Source organism: Propithecus coquereli, unplaced genomic scaffold (genome assembly GCF_000956105.1).
Source record: "Propithecus coquereli isolate 6110/MARCELLA unplaced genomic scaffold, Pcoq_1.0 Scaffold717, whole genome shotgun sequence".
NCBI classification, from domain to species: domain Eukaryota; kingdom Metazoa; phylum Chordata; class Mammalia; order Primates; family Indriidae; genus Propithecus; species Propithecus coquereli.
In genome coordinates, this window is record NW_012153252.1 from 568,582 (window position 1) to 584,573 (window position 15,992).

The following is a 15,992-nucleotide window of genomic DNA, read 5'->3' on the forward strand; positions in this document are numbered from 1 at the left end:
AAAAAAAAAAAAAAATTTCCCTTCAGAAATGTATTTACATAATGCCTATGCGAACATATTGTTATTGAAAGGTAAGTAAACTAAGAAGTAGGAGATATAACTAGGTATGTAGCTGTCAATACAAGCAATAAATATTTATCCAGCACTCATAATGTGCACAGCATTTTGGGAGAAAAAAATTCATGACTTGGAAGACACTGAAACCTAATATGAACAGAGAATGTCTTCATCATCCCTGAGAATTCAGAAAGCGCCTGGGAATTGCAGGGCCTTCAGACCAGCTCTACCCACACCTGTTCTCTGGGACTGAAAGTGCAGAGTCGGGAAAGACTTTCAGATCATAAAGATTCTGAGAGAAAAAAAAAAGCAGCTATTGCTGAACTATGCAAGTCTCCCAACTTAATGTAAGTGAGATACAAACCACTTCCCTAAGAAAAGTCTATCACCTAAAGATGAAGCAACAAATTTCAAACTTAAATATAAAACTTCTCAGGAATCTGACTAGAGGGAGCATAAAAAGAGCATGCCCATAATCAGAAGGAAGAAAGAAAGAAATAGAAAAAGAGAAGGGTGCTCAAGACATATAGAATAGTCTAACTCCGGCCTGGGCACCCAGATTTTGCAATAGAAAGAGAGTGCTTCCTTTCAAAGCATGAAAGACAACTGGGAAAAACCAAACTGCATAAATTCATGAAAATACACAGTACTGCCTAAGGTCAAAAATCCCGTTTCAAATACCTCTCAGCAAGACATCAAAATGCTAGCCAACATTTCGACACTTCCCACAAGTGTTTTTAAAAGTATGATTCTAAAGTTACACTTGCAAAAATTAGGGTAAATTTTTTCTTAACAGAAAAATAGTTCATTTGCATTAAATGGCGGGGGGAGGGGACTGACACCCAAAGAGACACTAGTCCACTCGCCAGTGAGACTGTTAACGGCGAGCGGCTCACCTAACCCCCTGAACTGCGGTTTTCTCCTCCGTAGAACTGTCTGAGGGGACCGCGGGGAAGATTCAATGAGCTAAAGGGCGAAGAGCGAGTTCCAAGTCGCAGTGCGAGCTCTACTCCCGCGCTGGGGCGGCGCTGACCATGACCCGCATCACCCAAGAACAAACCTGTTCCTACTTGGTCAACGCCCGCAACGGAGAGCCCCTGGGACCCTTCCGCGGAGACGGCTGCCCGTGGGAAAAGACGGGCCCCGGTCTCGGGGCGCGCGGCTCGGCCTGGCCGGACGGGCCCCCGCTCCTCGCCCTCGGCCTCGGCCCTGGCCGCGCGCCTCGTCCCGGGCGGAGTCCGGCGGGTTCTGCCCAACTGCAGCCGGCAGGGAGCACAACGCCGGGGTCGGAGGGCCCCGCCGCAGCCGCCGCCCCGGCCACACCTCCAGGAAGCGGCCAACCCAGAGCGCGCCGGCGGGGCCCGGGGACCAAAAGAGCAGGGACCAAGAGGCCGGGGCCCGGGCCCGCCCCAGCGGCCGCCGCGTCCGCCCAGCCGGGCACTCACAGGTGACGATGGGCTTGTTCTCCATGGTGTAGATCACCGGCGGCAGCGGCTCCTCAGGGGCGTCCATTGGCGTCCGGGGTCACCGGCCTGGCCCCTCGTGCCCCATGGGCAGCCCCGAGGCCGCGCCCGGCCCAGCCCGAGCCCGACCCTGAGCGGCGCCGCCGGCCGTGACAGCGACGCCCGCCCGGCCGCGCGAGGCAGCTCCTGAGCCGGCCGCGCCACCGCCGCCCGCTACCGTCCGCCGCATCCACTTCCGGTCTCGGCGCCGCCGCATGACCACTTCCGGGGCGCGCGAGGCTGAAAAGGGAGGGCCTTCCTTCTGCGTGTCTGGCGACGGAAAGGGGGCGCCGGCCGGTCCTCGCGGGAGGGAAGGGGGCTCGCTGGGGGTGCGCGAGGTCACCGGGCCGAACCCGGGGCCTGGCAGGACGATGGGCCTGCGCTGGCCGTGACGCTGTGTGGGGTGAGCGGCCGCGGCTGCAGGGCGGAGCACGCTGAGGTGCCTCTCGCTGCGGCCGGCGGGGCTCCCCACGGGCAGACCGCACGGTCCCTTCCGGGTGTTTCCGTGGCCCGAGCCGCCCTCCGCCGTGCTCCTCCGGCCCCGCTCGCGCCCCGCACCCACGCGGCCCCGCACCTCCGCGCGGGGCTTCCACTGTGCGAAGCGGTGCACACTTTGCGAATGCAGCGAAATAAAACCTCCCTTTTAACTGTGTCTAAACTTCCTGTGCAAGTAAACTGGGTTTGAGATGATTTCTGTAAGTGAAATAAATTGCCGACCTGAAATAATCAAAAGGGTCACAATCTACAGTTTATTCAGGCACGAAGTTTAGGGACAGGAAGCACAGATTCCACAAAGTAGGAAGTCAGTGTTCCCAAGTATGGAAATTTGGGATCATTTATATAGACAAAGCTAAGAGAAGCTGAACAGAATTTCAACATGTTTCTATGGCATAATTTCGGTGATCTGATTAGTCTGTTTTTTCTTTCAGAAGAGGTATGTTAAACATACCACACTGAAGATGTAACAGTCATGGGGTCGTGTGCTCATCTGGTCTGAGTTAGATACAGGACAATAAAGGAGGCAGTTAATCCACAACAAAGATCAGTGATTGGAAGGAGTCGTCCTGGTCTCTGGTCTCTCCTAGTCATTTACAGAGCAAAGAACACTGAGGAAAAGAGTAAATCTATAATCTACAAAGTAGAATTGCAAACATACTACCTGACTCAGTCTCCAGGGCTTAACTTCCCCCTCGGCATAGTAAATTTAGAGGGTCCTGAAATTTTTTCTGTTACAAAACGTATGTGTGAAATAGTTCGAGTGTGAACACAGCTGCTAAGTGTGTGTGTGTGGTGTAGCTTGGTGCATCATAGCTGTGTGAGAGGCAACACCAGACCCCAGGGCTGCCGAAGCAGCGGGACCGGGCAAGTCAGAGCACTGGAGAGGAACAGACGGGGAGCCACAAGTCCACCTGGGGCTCCCCGAAAGTCCTTGGCCTAGGCTAGGCTAAGCATATGTAGGATGCGACTCCATGGAACTTATCAGGAAGTAGCTGCTAACAGTTGAGAAGGGCACAAGAACTAGAGGTCAAGCAGTGCTATAGGAAAGACCTTTTAAGTACCATGGGCACTGAGGACATTCAGCTTAGACACTGGACTGAGGGGACCACATCCCCAGGGATCAGCAAACTTTATCTGTAAAGGCCCAGATGAGTATTCTCATCTGGGTTCTGCAGTCCACATACGGTTTTTGTCCCCCTCCCCTGGTTTTTTTTTTTTTTTTTTGAACAAGTCTTTAAAAAATATAAAAACCATTTTTAGCCCAAGGGCTATACAAAAACAGGCCATGGCCAAATGTGGCTTGTGAGCCATAGATTGCCAGCCTCTACCCCAAAATAAAGCCTACTCTATTCCTGCCCTAACAAAGCCTAAATAAAAGCCTTGACACAATCTACAAGAGAGAGAGAGAGAGTTTGGAAAGTAAGTCCTGCCAAGTTAGAGGGGCTTGGGAAACACTTTGGGCATTACTCAGAACCAACAGAACAAAGTATAAAACTAAACCTACACACGCCCAAGGTGATAAATACAGTAATTGAACTGCAAACTAGAATAAAAATCAAGATTCTTCAGTCGAAGATAATTCAGCATCTATATGATTTGTTATTTGTCAACATCCAATATACACTAAAAAATCACTAGACATGCAAAGAAACAGGAAAATATAAACTGCAGTTGAGAAAAAAAAGGCAGTCAACCTACCTCCTGATGGCCCAGATGTATTTACAGACTCCAAAGCAACTATAAAAAATATGTTCAAAGGATTAAATGAAAACATAGTCTTAATGAGTAAAGAGATAGGAACTCACAGCGGGGTAATAGAAAGTACTTAAAAAGAATCAACTGAAAATTCTAGAACTAAAAAGTACAATAACTGAAATGAAAATTTCACTGAATTGTATTAATAGGAGATTGAAAATAACAGAAGGAGTTAGTGATTTTGAAGACATGAATAGAAATTATTCAATCTGAAGAAGAGAAAAAAGATTGAAGAAAAATAAACAGAACCTCAGAGACCTAAGGACAGTGTGAAATGGCCCAAAGCACGTGTAATAAAAGTTACAGAAGGAGAAGAGTGTGAGACTAGGGCAGAAAAACATTTTTGCAACATAACGGCCCAAAATCCAAAAACTTGTTGAAAAACATTGATTTACAGGTCAAGAAACTCAGCAAAACCTGAGTAGGATACATACAAAGAAAATCGCATGCAGGCACATCACAGTCAAACTGCTGAAAGTCATAGGCAAAGAGAAAATCTTAAAAGCAGCCAGCAAGGAAAGACATTATATTCAGGGGAACAATGGCTAGAAGACTCTGACTTCTCATCAGACACATCGAAGGCCAGAAAACAACGGTATAAATCTTTAAAGGGCTAAATTTAAAAACCTGTCAACCCAAAACTCTATATCCAGCAAACGTGCTCTTCAAAAATGAGGGCAGAATGAAGCTATTTTCAGATAAAGTTGAAAGAATGTGTGGCCGGCAGGCAAGTAGTACAAGAAATGCTGTAGTGGAAGGTGAGAGGAAGTGACACCAGATTCACATCGTGGGTACAGCAAGGAAAGGACAGTCCTGGAAATGACCAACAATGGTAAACGTTAAATACTGTGCTTTTCTCTTCTCCTCACAATTTCTTTCAGAGACAACTGACTGTTTAAAATGAACACTAATCAGAAATAGTTCTAAAATGTGGGTAGAAGTAACAGGCAAGGTAAGGACAGCATGAAGGACAGTGGGAAGAGGACATCACACAGTGATAAGCTCACGACCTTTGCGAAGGTGAAATTGCAGGTGTGAAGTGGGAGGTGTGAAGCGTTATGTATGCAGAGGGAAGACTGAAGTGATACGATACTGACTCTATGTCAACGTGGTGGTTAAGGACACATATTTTCTGCCCTAGAGCGAAGCCACCAGAAAAAAGTAAGCGAAAGAGCTTTGGCTAAGAAGCCAATAGAGAAAACAGAATGGAATAACAGAAAACATTTGATTAATCCAAAAGGAGGCAGGAAAAGAACAATAGAAGAATAAAAAATAAAAGGGACAAACAAAAAAGACCAGTTATCACACGAAAAGCTGCTCAACATCGATTAGACGTCAGGGAAATGCAAATAAAAATGAAAATGAGATACCACTTCACGTCTGCTCAAATAGCTAAAATTAAAATTAAAATTAAAAACCCTGACAGTACTAAGTGTCAATGGAAAAAAAGACCAAACTCTGTAAAATAATTTTAAAGAGATTTACTCTGAGCCAAATTTGAGGACCATGACCCAGAGCCATGCCCAAGAGATCCTGAGCAGTGGACTCCATGTGGCTGGGTCACGGTTTGGTTTTATACATTTCAGGGAGACAGGAGTTACAGGTAAAGTCATAAATCAATACATGGGAGGCATACATTGGTTTGGCCCCAAAAGGCAGGACATCTCAAAGTGGGGGGCTTACAAATCATAGGTGGATTTAGGGATTCATTAGTTGATCATTGGCTGAGTTAGGTTTTGTCCAAAAGACCAGGAATCAGCTGAAAGAAATGTTTGAGGGTCTTTTACCTATCACATGATGTTATACCAGAATCAGGTTAGGAAGTAAACAACGCCATGAAAAACCTGTTTACTGAGATTTTATCATTTGTAGGCATGACTCATCTGGCATCCTTAGGAAGGAATTTTGAGCAAAAGAAAAAGATCAGAGTTTAGTCCTCAATACCCTTAGGCCCGTTAATGGTTTACAAAAGATGTCCCCAAGAAGGGAGGGGGGCATGATAAGGCATGTCTGACCTTCCTCCTGGCAGGCAATTTAGTTTTAGGATATTCCTTTGGCCACGAGGGGGTCCATTTAGTCAGCCGGTGGGGGGTGAGCTTTAAAATTTTATTTTAGTTCACATAAGTATAGACTCTAAGCCGAAGAATGTCCATGGCTTTAGTCTGTTCTCACAGAGAACTAGGTCCAGCTACCCGGGAAACAGACACTAACACTTCCCTGCTTCACAAAGACGTGGACACAGTGTCGTGGCCACAACAGGCAGCTCCTGCGTGGAACAGTTTTCTTTCTGGCGGGTGGGGGCAAAGGCAAAGCTTTCCTGTCCCGTCCCAGGCACTGCCCGTGGGCAGGCAGGGGACTGTGGGGCTGTTTTCCCTCTGAGCAGACCTATTAGAAGTCGTTTTTCTTTTTTTTTTCCACACGGGAATTTGTTTGAATTCAGCACACATACTGGTTTAGTGAAAATGGTGAAAATGATGCTTTTCCTGTTAATTGATGTCCACTTTTTTTTAGACCCTTTTCTCATGAGACAGCATTAGGGGGTTTGTTATTTGTGGTTTGGTTTTGTTTTGAAAAGTTGCTGGAACTTGAGCTCAAATGGTCTTTCCTGGTAGCCCATTACGATGTCTCCAGGCTGCGGGAGCCTATTAAATTATGTATTGGGATATTGTATTTGCTTCATCTAACGGGAGGCCCAGCAGGATTTGCTCAGGCCCTCTCCGCAAGCGGCTACGGCACAAACAATGGCAAGTCAGCGAATGTTCGTAGCAGGTTACCCTGCTGTGTAACTGGACACAGTCCAGATGTCCTTTAATGGATGAATAAACAAAATGCAGTACATCCATACCATGGAATACTACTCAGCAATAAAAAGGAACAAAGTGGCCAGGCACAGTGGCTCGCGCCTATAATCCCAGCACTTTGGGAAGACAAGGCGGGAGGATCCCTTGAGCCCAGGAGTTCGAGGCCGCAGTGAGCTATGACTGTGCCACTGCATTCCAGCCTGGGTGACAGAGCAAGACCCTGTCTGAAAAAAAAGGAATAAACTGCTGATACACACAAGGACCTGGATGAATCTCCAGAGAATGATGCTGAGTGAAAACAATCCAACCCCAAAGGTTACATGCCGTGTGGTTGCACTTACCGAACATTCTTGAAATAACAAGATTATTCGAGTGGAGAACAGGCCAGTGGCTGTCAGGGATTAAGGGGGATGTGGGGCTACGAAAAGGCAGCAGGGGGGATCCTTGTGGGGGCGGAATGTTCTGGATCTGTACTGTGTCAATGTCAATACCAGTGTCAATGTCACAAGGTCATCGTGCTATGGTTTTACAAGATGTTACCACTACAGGAAACTGGATAAAAGGGTGCATGGGAGTTCTCTTACACCTGTAGGTGTAAAAAATATTATCTCAATTTCAGTAGTAACAAGAAACCCAACTGGCTTTAAAGCAGTAACGTGGGTTTTCAAATAACCCACAAGGCGAGGCGTGTGTTGCTTTTCATAGTTCACCTTGTGCTTCCTCCTCTTCCTAATTGCTCCTCCTTCCGCCCCCCTGCAACCCTCCACCAGGCAACGCAGACCTGGCCCCTTGCTTCAGATACTTTCTGACATGCGTTTTCACGTGTGCGTTCAACCGGTCCTTCCATAAATAATATCCCATGTGAGCAAATAGCCCACAAAGGAAGAAATAAACGCAGTAATAATTGTATGGAGACGTATTCTACCTCATGAATAATCCAGGAAATGGCATGTAAACAATTTTTTCCTGCTAAATTAACAAAGCCTTACTGGGGAAAGGAGGAGCCCCCAGCGGTGCGGGTGTGGGGGGGCACCCTGGCCGGCCTGAGGGCCCCGGGCACTCTCGGAGAGGTCTGCTGTTTAGAAAGCAGTTGCATCGTTTCCTCCTTTGACCCAGCAATTCCACTTTAGAGCCCTTTAAGAAAACAATCTCTCCGAAACCTTGATGTAGAAAACACAGCTTGCAGCATCGCTTGCATTAGCAGAAATTGGAAACAACCTAGATGTCAAAAATTGTGTGGCATAAATCATGCTACGTCCATTTGGTGAGTTATCACGTCACCTTCAATATGGTGTCTAGAAAGGGTTTATGATAATCTGGGAAACACGATGTTAATTGAAAAAAGTCTTAATTAAACTAAGAGTGAGGTGTAATACGGCAACAACTAGATAAAAGCAAAACCCCCACCAGCATGACAAAAGAGGCTAGGAGAAAACGCACAGAACCTAGGAGTGACTGTCACCGGTCGTGAGCTGGAGGTGATTTCTTCCCCCTTTCTGCCACACATCTGCACTTTCCACTAGTTCCGCACAAGGAGCTCGGCCGCGGGAAAAGCGGGCCACACTGTGGTCCAGCAGCAGATTCAGAGCGGGATCCAGGAATCCTAAATTACTCTTTGTGTCCCCTGGGCCTGTTTTCTCATCTGAAAGCAGGGGCCGTGACAGAATTTCCTTCCCTCCCAAACACGAACTCTATGCACTCGACACACCTGGATTCTTTTCATTCCCATGAAACCCACATCCTATTTGCACGTCACAGACGGGGTAGAGGCCCAGAGGTGACGTGCTTGACCCGTGGCAGCTCTGAGGTCAGACCTGCGGGGCTCGGCCCTGCCTGGAAACAGGGAGCACCCTACTCACGGCAGCTCCTGAACGCCGCAGCGCCCAGGGACACCTTACTGCCATTACCATCCCATTTCATACGGGGGAAACTGAGGCACAGCGGGCTCCCAGCACAGCTGGGGAGTGCCCGGCCCGCAGCCCACCCACCCTCCTCTTGCTGAGCCTCAGTGGCGTGCTCAGCACACCGTCACCTGTTGTTGTCACGGTGTGTCACTACGTCTTCCCAGAGAACCTGCTCTGCACGTGTGCTTGCGCAGAAACAATGTGCTCCTCCCGGGTTTCGCTCTCCGCGATGTCACGACCAGCAGCAATGACGAGAGCGGAGCTGGGCTGCGGATGGCATTTCCCGACTCTCTGTTCAATGCTCCTATTCTCAACTCCGCTGCCTCTTCTTCTTGGCTTCCTGACAGTCTGGATGCTCGCTCCCTCTCCGCAGCAGAGGTTACTCTTCAAGTGGCCTGTCCGTGCCTAAGCCTCCGGCCCCTTGCCATGTCCCTGCAGACAGGGTGCAAGGCAGGGGCGGCAGCAGCCACCTCGCTGGAGGCCTCCTCTGTGCTCCACCCGTCCCCGGCTGCTCTCGGGGCCAGGGAGCTGCCCGCTGTCCGGGTGGCAGAAGCCCGCCGTGGCCTGGCTTAGCCAGAGGAGCAGGGCCAATGCCGCTCACGCCAGCCCCTGGCATCTCCAGTACTGGGGGTGACACAGGCAGAAAACGTGGTGGGAGGGAAGGGCCAGTTAAGGGCTGAGCCGCCTGACGAGCCAACTCCCAGGGCACCCTCACTTCCTGGAGAAGCTGGAAGCGTGGTGTCAGCTCCCTCGGGTTTCCAGGGCTCTTCCCACATCACTGGTGCAACGGACAGTCATCCAGCCACAGGGGCCTGAGAGGTGACAAGAGAACAGCCCTCCCCGGTGCACGCAGACCCTGGCAGGCACACCGGGTGCCCCAGGCCGCATGCCCTCAGCTCACTCTGATCTCAGCTGCAGCATGGTGGCACCAGGCACTGTTAGGGTCCCACCCCTGAGCCCCGACGGGGCCCCACTTTTCTGCCCCAGGCTCAGAACCTTCTCCAAGGGCCCCAAAGCAGGCTAACCAGGAAGTGCCAGAAATTGCCACTGCCAGGCCCTCCTTCAGCAGTGGGGGCCCTGGGGCAGGTGCACAGTCGTGCAAACCTCCCTCTGCTCAGAGGTGCCATTTGCACAGCTTCTGAGAGGGGCTGGCAGGGCGAGCCCACCGCGGGACCCAGCTCACGCCCTCCCTGTCCCGGCCCCTCGTCCTTCTCTCCGCCGCCCTCCCCATGCCCTTCCTCCTGTCTCTGGGGCCCCCCCAGATAGACCAGCCACACCCAGGTCCTTGCTCACGCCCCGCCCAAGACAAAGACTGCTCCGTGACGGATGCGTTTCTCCTGCACGCTCCGCTGTCCAGCCGCCAGCCCGACAAGGGCACCCATCGCTGCCCCAAATTCTAGAACAACAGATGCATTCATGGCCTGGTTACGGAAATCAATGATTCATCCTATTACCTAAATGTTAAATGTTTAATACACTGACCTAGAACTTGGCCGGCTAAGGAAATTATAGTAAATGCTTCCCTTTGAGCCGCGGAGTCCTTCACTGTCATCAGTAGAAAGCCCAGCTTCCCCCACTCCCCGTGTCCTTTAAACCACGTGGAAGTCACATTTGAAGGCCGCAGTCTGAAGGGGCCTGGTGGCCCCAGCCCAGCTCTGGGGGGACCAACGGCCTCCTCCGCAGCCATCGTCCTGCTGTCACTAGCAGGACAGGCCGGGAACTCCAGGACTAAGGTGACAAATTTCAACACAGCAGGAGACACAGCGCCTTCCCTCGGGCCAACGGGACAGTCACAAATGCTGACCCTACGTAAGCCACCCCGAAGAGCTGCACAGAGTTCCAAAATGTAAAATGGTACATTTTCTGATCATAATGCAATAAGACTAGAAATTGACCGAAGGCCATTCTATCTGGAATCTACAGACTTTCTCTTAAACAACTGTTGGGTCAAAGGGCAAATATAAATCCAACTGCACATTCCTACCTGTCAAGGAGAAAGGCACTGCGCGTCAGGACCCGTGCGCACGCTTCGTGGAAAACGCAGGGCCTTAAACGCAGCACGTCAACTTTTTAAAAAGGAAAAATGAAAGGAAGTGAATTCAATACTGACTTAAAAGGTTAGAAAATAAAAAACAACAGTAAGTAAAAAAAAAAAAAAAACCAAAAAACAATAAGTGAGAGGAAAGTGGAAGGAAGGAGTTAATATAGACAAAAACAGAAATCAGTGATGAGAAAACAGAAAATAGTAGAAATAATCTGGCAACTTTGGAAAAGAATAAGTAAATGACTAGTTAATTGAGTCAAGGAAATAAAGGAGAAGCACAAATACACAAAATAAAGGGTGACCGGTGAAAAATAACCACAGAACAAGAAAAAATATTTTTAATTCAAGTAACTATTTGTTAAAATAAAACTTAGGCTGGGTGCAGTTGCTCACGCCTGTAATCCCAGCACTCTGGGAGGCTGAGGCAGGAGGATCACTTGAGGCCAGGAGGTGGAGACCAGCCTGAGCAAGAGCGAGACCCCATCTCTACTAAAAATAGAAAAATAATCTGGGCATGGTGGGGCACCCCTGTATTCCCAGCTACTCAGGAGGCTGAGGCAGGAAGATCGCTTGAGCCCAACGGTTTGAGGTTGCTGTGAGCTAGGCTGATGCCACTGCACTCTACTTAGGGCAACAGAGACTCTGTCTCAAAAAAAAAAAAAAAAAATCTATTCATATAACCCATCATATTAATAGATTTAAGAAGACTTTTGTCTGGGCACGGTGGCTCATGCCTGTAATCCTAGCACTCCGGGTGGCCGAGGCAGGCAGATTGTTTGAGCTCAGGAGTTCAAGACCAGCCTGAGCAAGAGTGAGACCCCATCTCTACTAAAAAAAAAAATAGAAATAAATTAGCTGGACAAGTAAAAATACATAGAAAAAAATTAGCCGGGCATGGTGGTACATGCCTGTAGCCCCAGCTGCTCGGGAGGCTGAGGCAAGAGGATTGCTCGAGCCCAGAGTCTGAGGTTGCTGTGAGCTAGGCTGATGCCACAGCACTCTAGCCCGGGCAACAGAGTGAGACTCTGTCTCAAAAAAAAAAAAGAAGACTTTTTTGATTCTCTCTCCAGAAAAGGCATTTACCAAACTCAGCACTCATTCTTGATTTTTAAAAAATGCTCAATAAAATAGGGATTAATGGATTCTTTCTTAACAGGGCACCGTATGTAACATTATACTCATTTAAATACCAGCCTAAAAGTCGGCATCATACTCAGTGGGGAAGCTCTGGAGTTATTCCCACTAAAGCCAGAAACAAGACAGGAATCCCCAGCACCTCACACCTCCTCCCCAGACCTTCCACCGGCCAGGGGCAGTGCTGCAGGTGGTCTCACCCCTATTGTCTAGTTAGAAGCAACAGAAAAAGGGTTTGAGCAGAAGGCATGACCAGACAATTCATACCTGCTCTGCCATCTTCAGCCACCATGTCCTGCTGTCATGTCTGGATGGCAGGGCTACTGGAGGTGGCAGCTGCCTTCCTATTTTTTTTTTTTTTTTTTTTTGCCCAGGGTTTTGTTCTGTTGCCCAGGCTGGACTGCAGTGGCCCCATCCTAGCTCACTGCAGCCTCCACCTCCAAGCGATCCTCCCACCTCAGCCTCCTGAGTAGCTGGGACTACAGGTGTGCGCCACCATGCTCGACTAATTTTTTTATGTTTTGTAGAGATGAAGGTCTCGCTATTGCCTGGGCTGGTCTTGAAATCTTGGGCTCAAGCGATCCTCCTGCCTCAGCCTCCCAAAATGCTAGGATTACAGGTGGGAGCCTTCTCGTTTGGCCCTTCCTGTTTTGTTGTTGTTGTCGTTGTTTTTAAATAGGTTAGGGAGTGTATCTGGTAGACTTGGGCTGGCCCAGTGGGTCAGGTTTCTTACAAAGTCCTGGGCAGCTGGGACCCACCATTTAATTACGGCTGTCATAGTCAGAATTTTTTAAGAGAAAGTGATCCATTTTAAAACAGTTCAAGGGGAAGTTATGTTCTGGAAGCCTCGGATCCTCCGAAGAGCCGGAGCCCAGAGCCCAGAGCCCCGGCTTCAGGTGCGCTGCTCTGGTGGGCAGAGTCCTGCTGCGGCTGGCGGCGGTGGCAGGCGGGGGGCGGGGGACAACCAGCTCACCAGGCCCCGAGCAATCAGCTCTGTCTGAAAGCATCCCTGGCAGACAGCACGGACGGGCGCACAGGTGGCGCGCACCAAAGAGAGCGCTAGAGGACAAAGTTACTGGACCTGCGGAATATCCTGAATTCAGCAAAGGGGTTTAAAAGTGACAGAGAAAGATGAGGAACAGGGAAGAGGAGCTGCTGCTGGGGGACTTGTGAAATGTTACAAGGTGAGGGACAGCACACGCGCCGTCACAGTCCCGCCCTGTCCCAGGGCCACTCTGGGCTGGCCCAGGCAGAGTCGAGGACAGGACGCTGGGTCTCCAGACACCTGCAGGTGTGCGAGTGACAGTGGCCACCTGTCAGCCTGCATGTTCTGAGCTCTTGACACACTCTGGTCCTCCTTAAAACCCATTTTACAGATGAGGAAACCAAGGGACCCGGGGCTCAGCACCTCACCTGGGCCATACCAGTACTAAGGGGTAGGTTTGGGATTTTAACCTAGAGGCCTGCAGACCCCAGAATCCAAACCCTCTCCCTATACTGCACTGTCCCACGGAAACATGCTTCTGGCTCCCTCGCCAACTGTCCCTAGGAGAAGGAACCATTTTGGACATTAGCAAGTTCCCAGGACTCGGGCGAGTTCAGGTGGCAGCCAAGCAGGCCGCTCTGAAGGGAATTCAAGTGTGTGATGGGCGTTCGGACAGAATGATCTTTATGGTATTTTCTGTCCCTGAGATTCTAAGACCAAAGAGCGACTCCACCCTGGCAAGTGTCGTGAGGCCAAAACCACCTGCAGGGGAGCAGCAGAGGCCACACTGAGCCCCCACAGCCCTGTCCTCCCGGGACTGGTGCCTGCCCCATCCCCAGCTGCAGGGAGAACATCTGCACACGTGTGTCTCCGTGTGCACAGGCCCCTCTGGCCACAGCCAGGACATTTGGCTCCGGCCCCACCTCTGGTGTGGGCCATGTGCAGAGGAAGGGCTCGTGTCTAGCAGCAAAGCAAAGGCCTGGTAACATCACCAACTTCCTCTGACATGTCACGGGACCATTTGGTTTCTTCATAGATTCCTCAGCCTTTGAGCAGCTGTTCTTTCCGTGAATGCCACTGCCGTACGGGCTGCCTGGACGCTCCCAGGTTCTCAAGCACTGAGGAGGAGACGTGAGCACGGGATGATTCGAAAGCTCATTTCCTAGCAGGGTTGTTCTTGTAGGACTACCCAAGCTTCCCCCTTCCCGTTTGGGATGTGCACATGCGTGCACACCTAGGTGCATGCATGTGTGCCCACATGCGTACAAAGGTTCGCGTATGTGTGTTGTGTGCATGTATGCGTACGTGTGTGTCCCAGAATGTCAGGTGGCCAGGGGCTGGCTCCTACATACTGAGTTTCCCTGGTAGAGTGAAAGCAGAGGTGGGACCTGGGCCTCAGAGCTAACCTTGGCCCAACGCCGGGGTGCCCCGGACATCTGTGAGTGACACTCAGGGTGAGGGAGCCCACAGGTGTCTGCCATGGCCGCCCCTCACAGCCTGTGAGCAAGACAAGGCCTGACCCACCTGCGCCGTCCCCAGATACCAAGTGGTTCCAGGGCACTTTGCCTCTGTCTTCTGAGAAAACAGCATAACGTCATGCAAAACGCTGTCTGAATCTAGGTTGTATACGGATGCGGGACTTCCCGGAATTCCAGAGGGAGTCCGGCCTTCCCGCCTCCCAGGACCCGAGGTAGGGCATTTTGCTTATTTTAGGGCCCAGCTGATCCCCTCAAGCCACACAGTCTGGCTCCTCTCAATCCCCCTTCCAGAAAGCAACTTTCACGGGATGGGGGACTGACAAGGCACCAGCAGGACAGCCTCGGGACAACAGCCGGTGCCTGGGGGAGGGGCCCTGCAGGTGGGCGACCCCAAGGGACAGTGGTGCCTGGTGGTCCTTGTGTCCCCTTGGGAAAATCTGTGAAGACTAGACACAAAGAAACAAGAGGAGGCAGAGAGTCACATTCTCCTGTATTGTGGATAGTTCATCCCTCTCCTTCACAGCAGCAATGGAAATAAACAAGCAGGATGCCTGCAGCATCTCACCTGGACGACAACACTGCCACCCAGAGCCACCACCCTCGGGCGGGCTCACCTGCCCGAGTACACAGAGATCCTTGCATAGCATGGCAAACACAGCCAGTCCTTCGGGACATGCGCCTTCAGAGTCTAGGCACCCCCACCCCTGACAAGCTGCTATAGACCCAAAACACCTGTATCCTCCGCTACACAAAGCTTGTGAGTAGCAAAACTTGTAAAAATGAAGCGTACAAAAGGAAACATCCATATAATACATTTGCACCCTGTATACAATGTATCCCTTCGAAGCTGGCCCACGGTGAGTGGGGCGACTTTTCAATAATAGAAAAAGAACCCCAATGTCTGTCACATGCCCTCGAGCCAATGGTTCGTGTGGTTTTTCCAGAGAGATTTTCATTTAGTTACAGTACTTGCTGGCGATCTGTGTGATCAGGAAGCCAGCTGAATTCCTGGCATTTAGGCTAGTAACAGTTGATTGTCACAAGGTACAGTTCTGAGACAATAAATACAAGTAGATCAGATGCATTTCTTCATTGTATCAAGTAACTCCAGTTTAATTTAATACAATTTAGTGCATTTCAGTATCTCATTCACAGTTCGACTTCTGTCCAAATACTTTTGCAACAGAAAGAAACTGAAAAGTTAATGAGAAACTCCAGGTGAACTTGTCATTACAAAGCTTAAAATTTTAAGACAATTCAACGATCCTTGAAAAGCATATACGCTACTGCTGCCTGGGCTGACCGATGCCAACGTCTCTGGGAACTTCCTAAAAGTGTTCTTGTCGCTTTACCTCCCGAGCAGTTGGTGGGAATGCCACCATTTTCCCTGAATTAACAAGCAGCAAATGCTTGTGGTAAAACGTAATTCATGTGTGTCCACCCTGCTCACGCAGATTGCAGTGTGATATCTTTCACCCAAAAACTGTCCCTGTGTTTTTGCATCCTGGCCTTGACATGCAAGAACATGGAGCGTGCGTGTCCACACCCACCCTGGCAGCCCGTGGCAGGGTGATGGGACAAGCCCAGAGCTGAGCCCCTGGTGTGGCCGGGCCCGTGCCCAGGCCCGAGGTGCTCTGGAGGGGCTGCCTTCCGGTTTGGCCAGAGAAAGGGGCAGGCACTCGGACCAGGGATGTGCCATCCCAAACAGAAGGCAGGCATGTCAGGCTCCAGCGTTAGCCCTGGGCCTGGTTACACCGCAGGGGGTTAGAAGCCACGTCACACCAGGGGCACGGGGCATTGCATGCCGGGGCTGCATGCGGCGGCTACCGGTGGG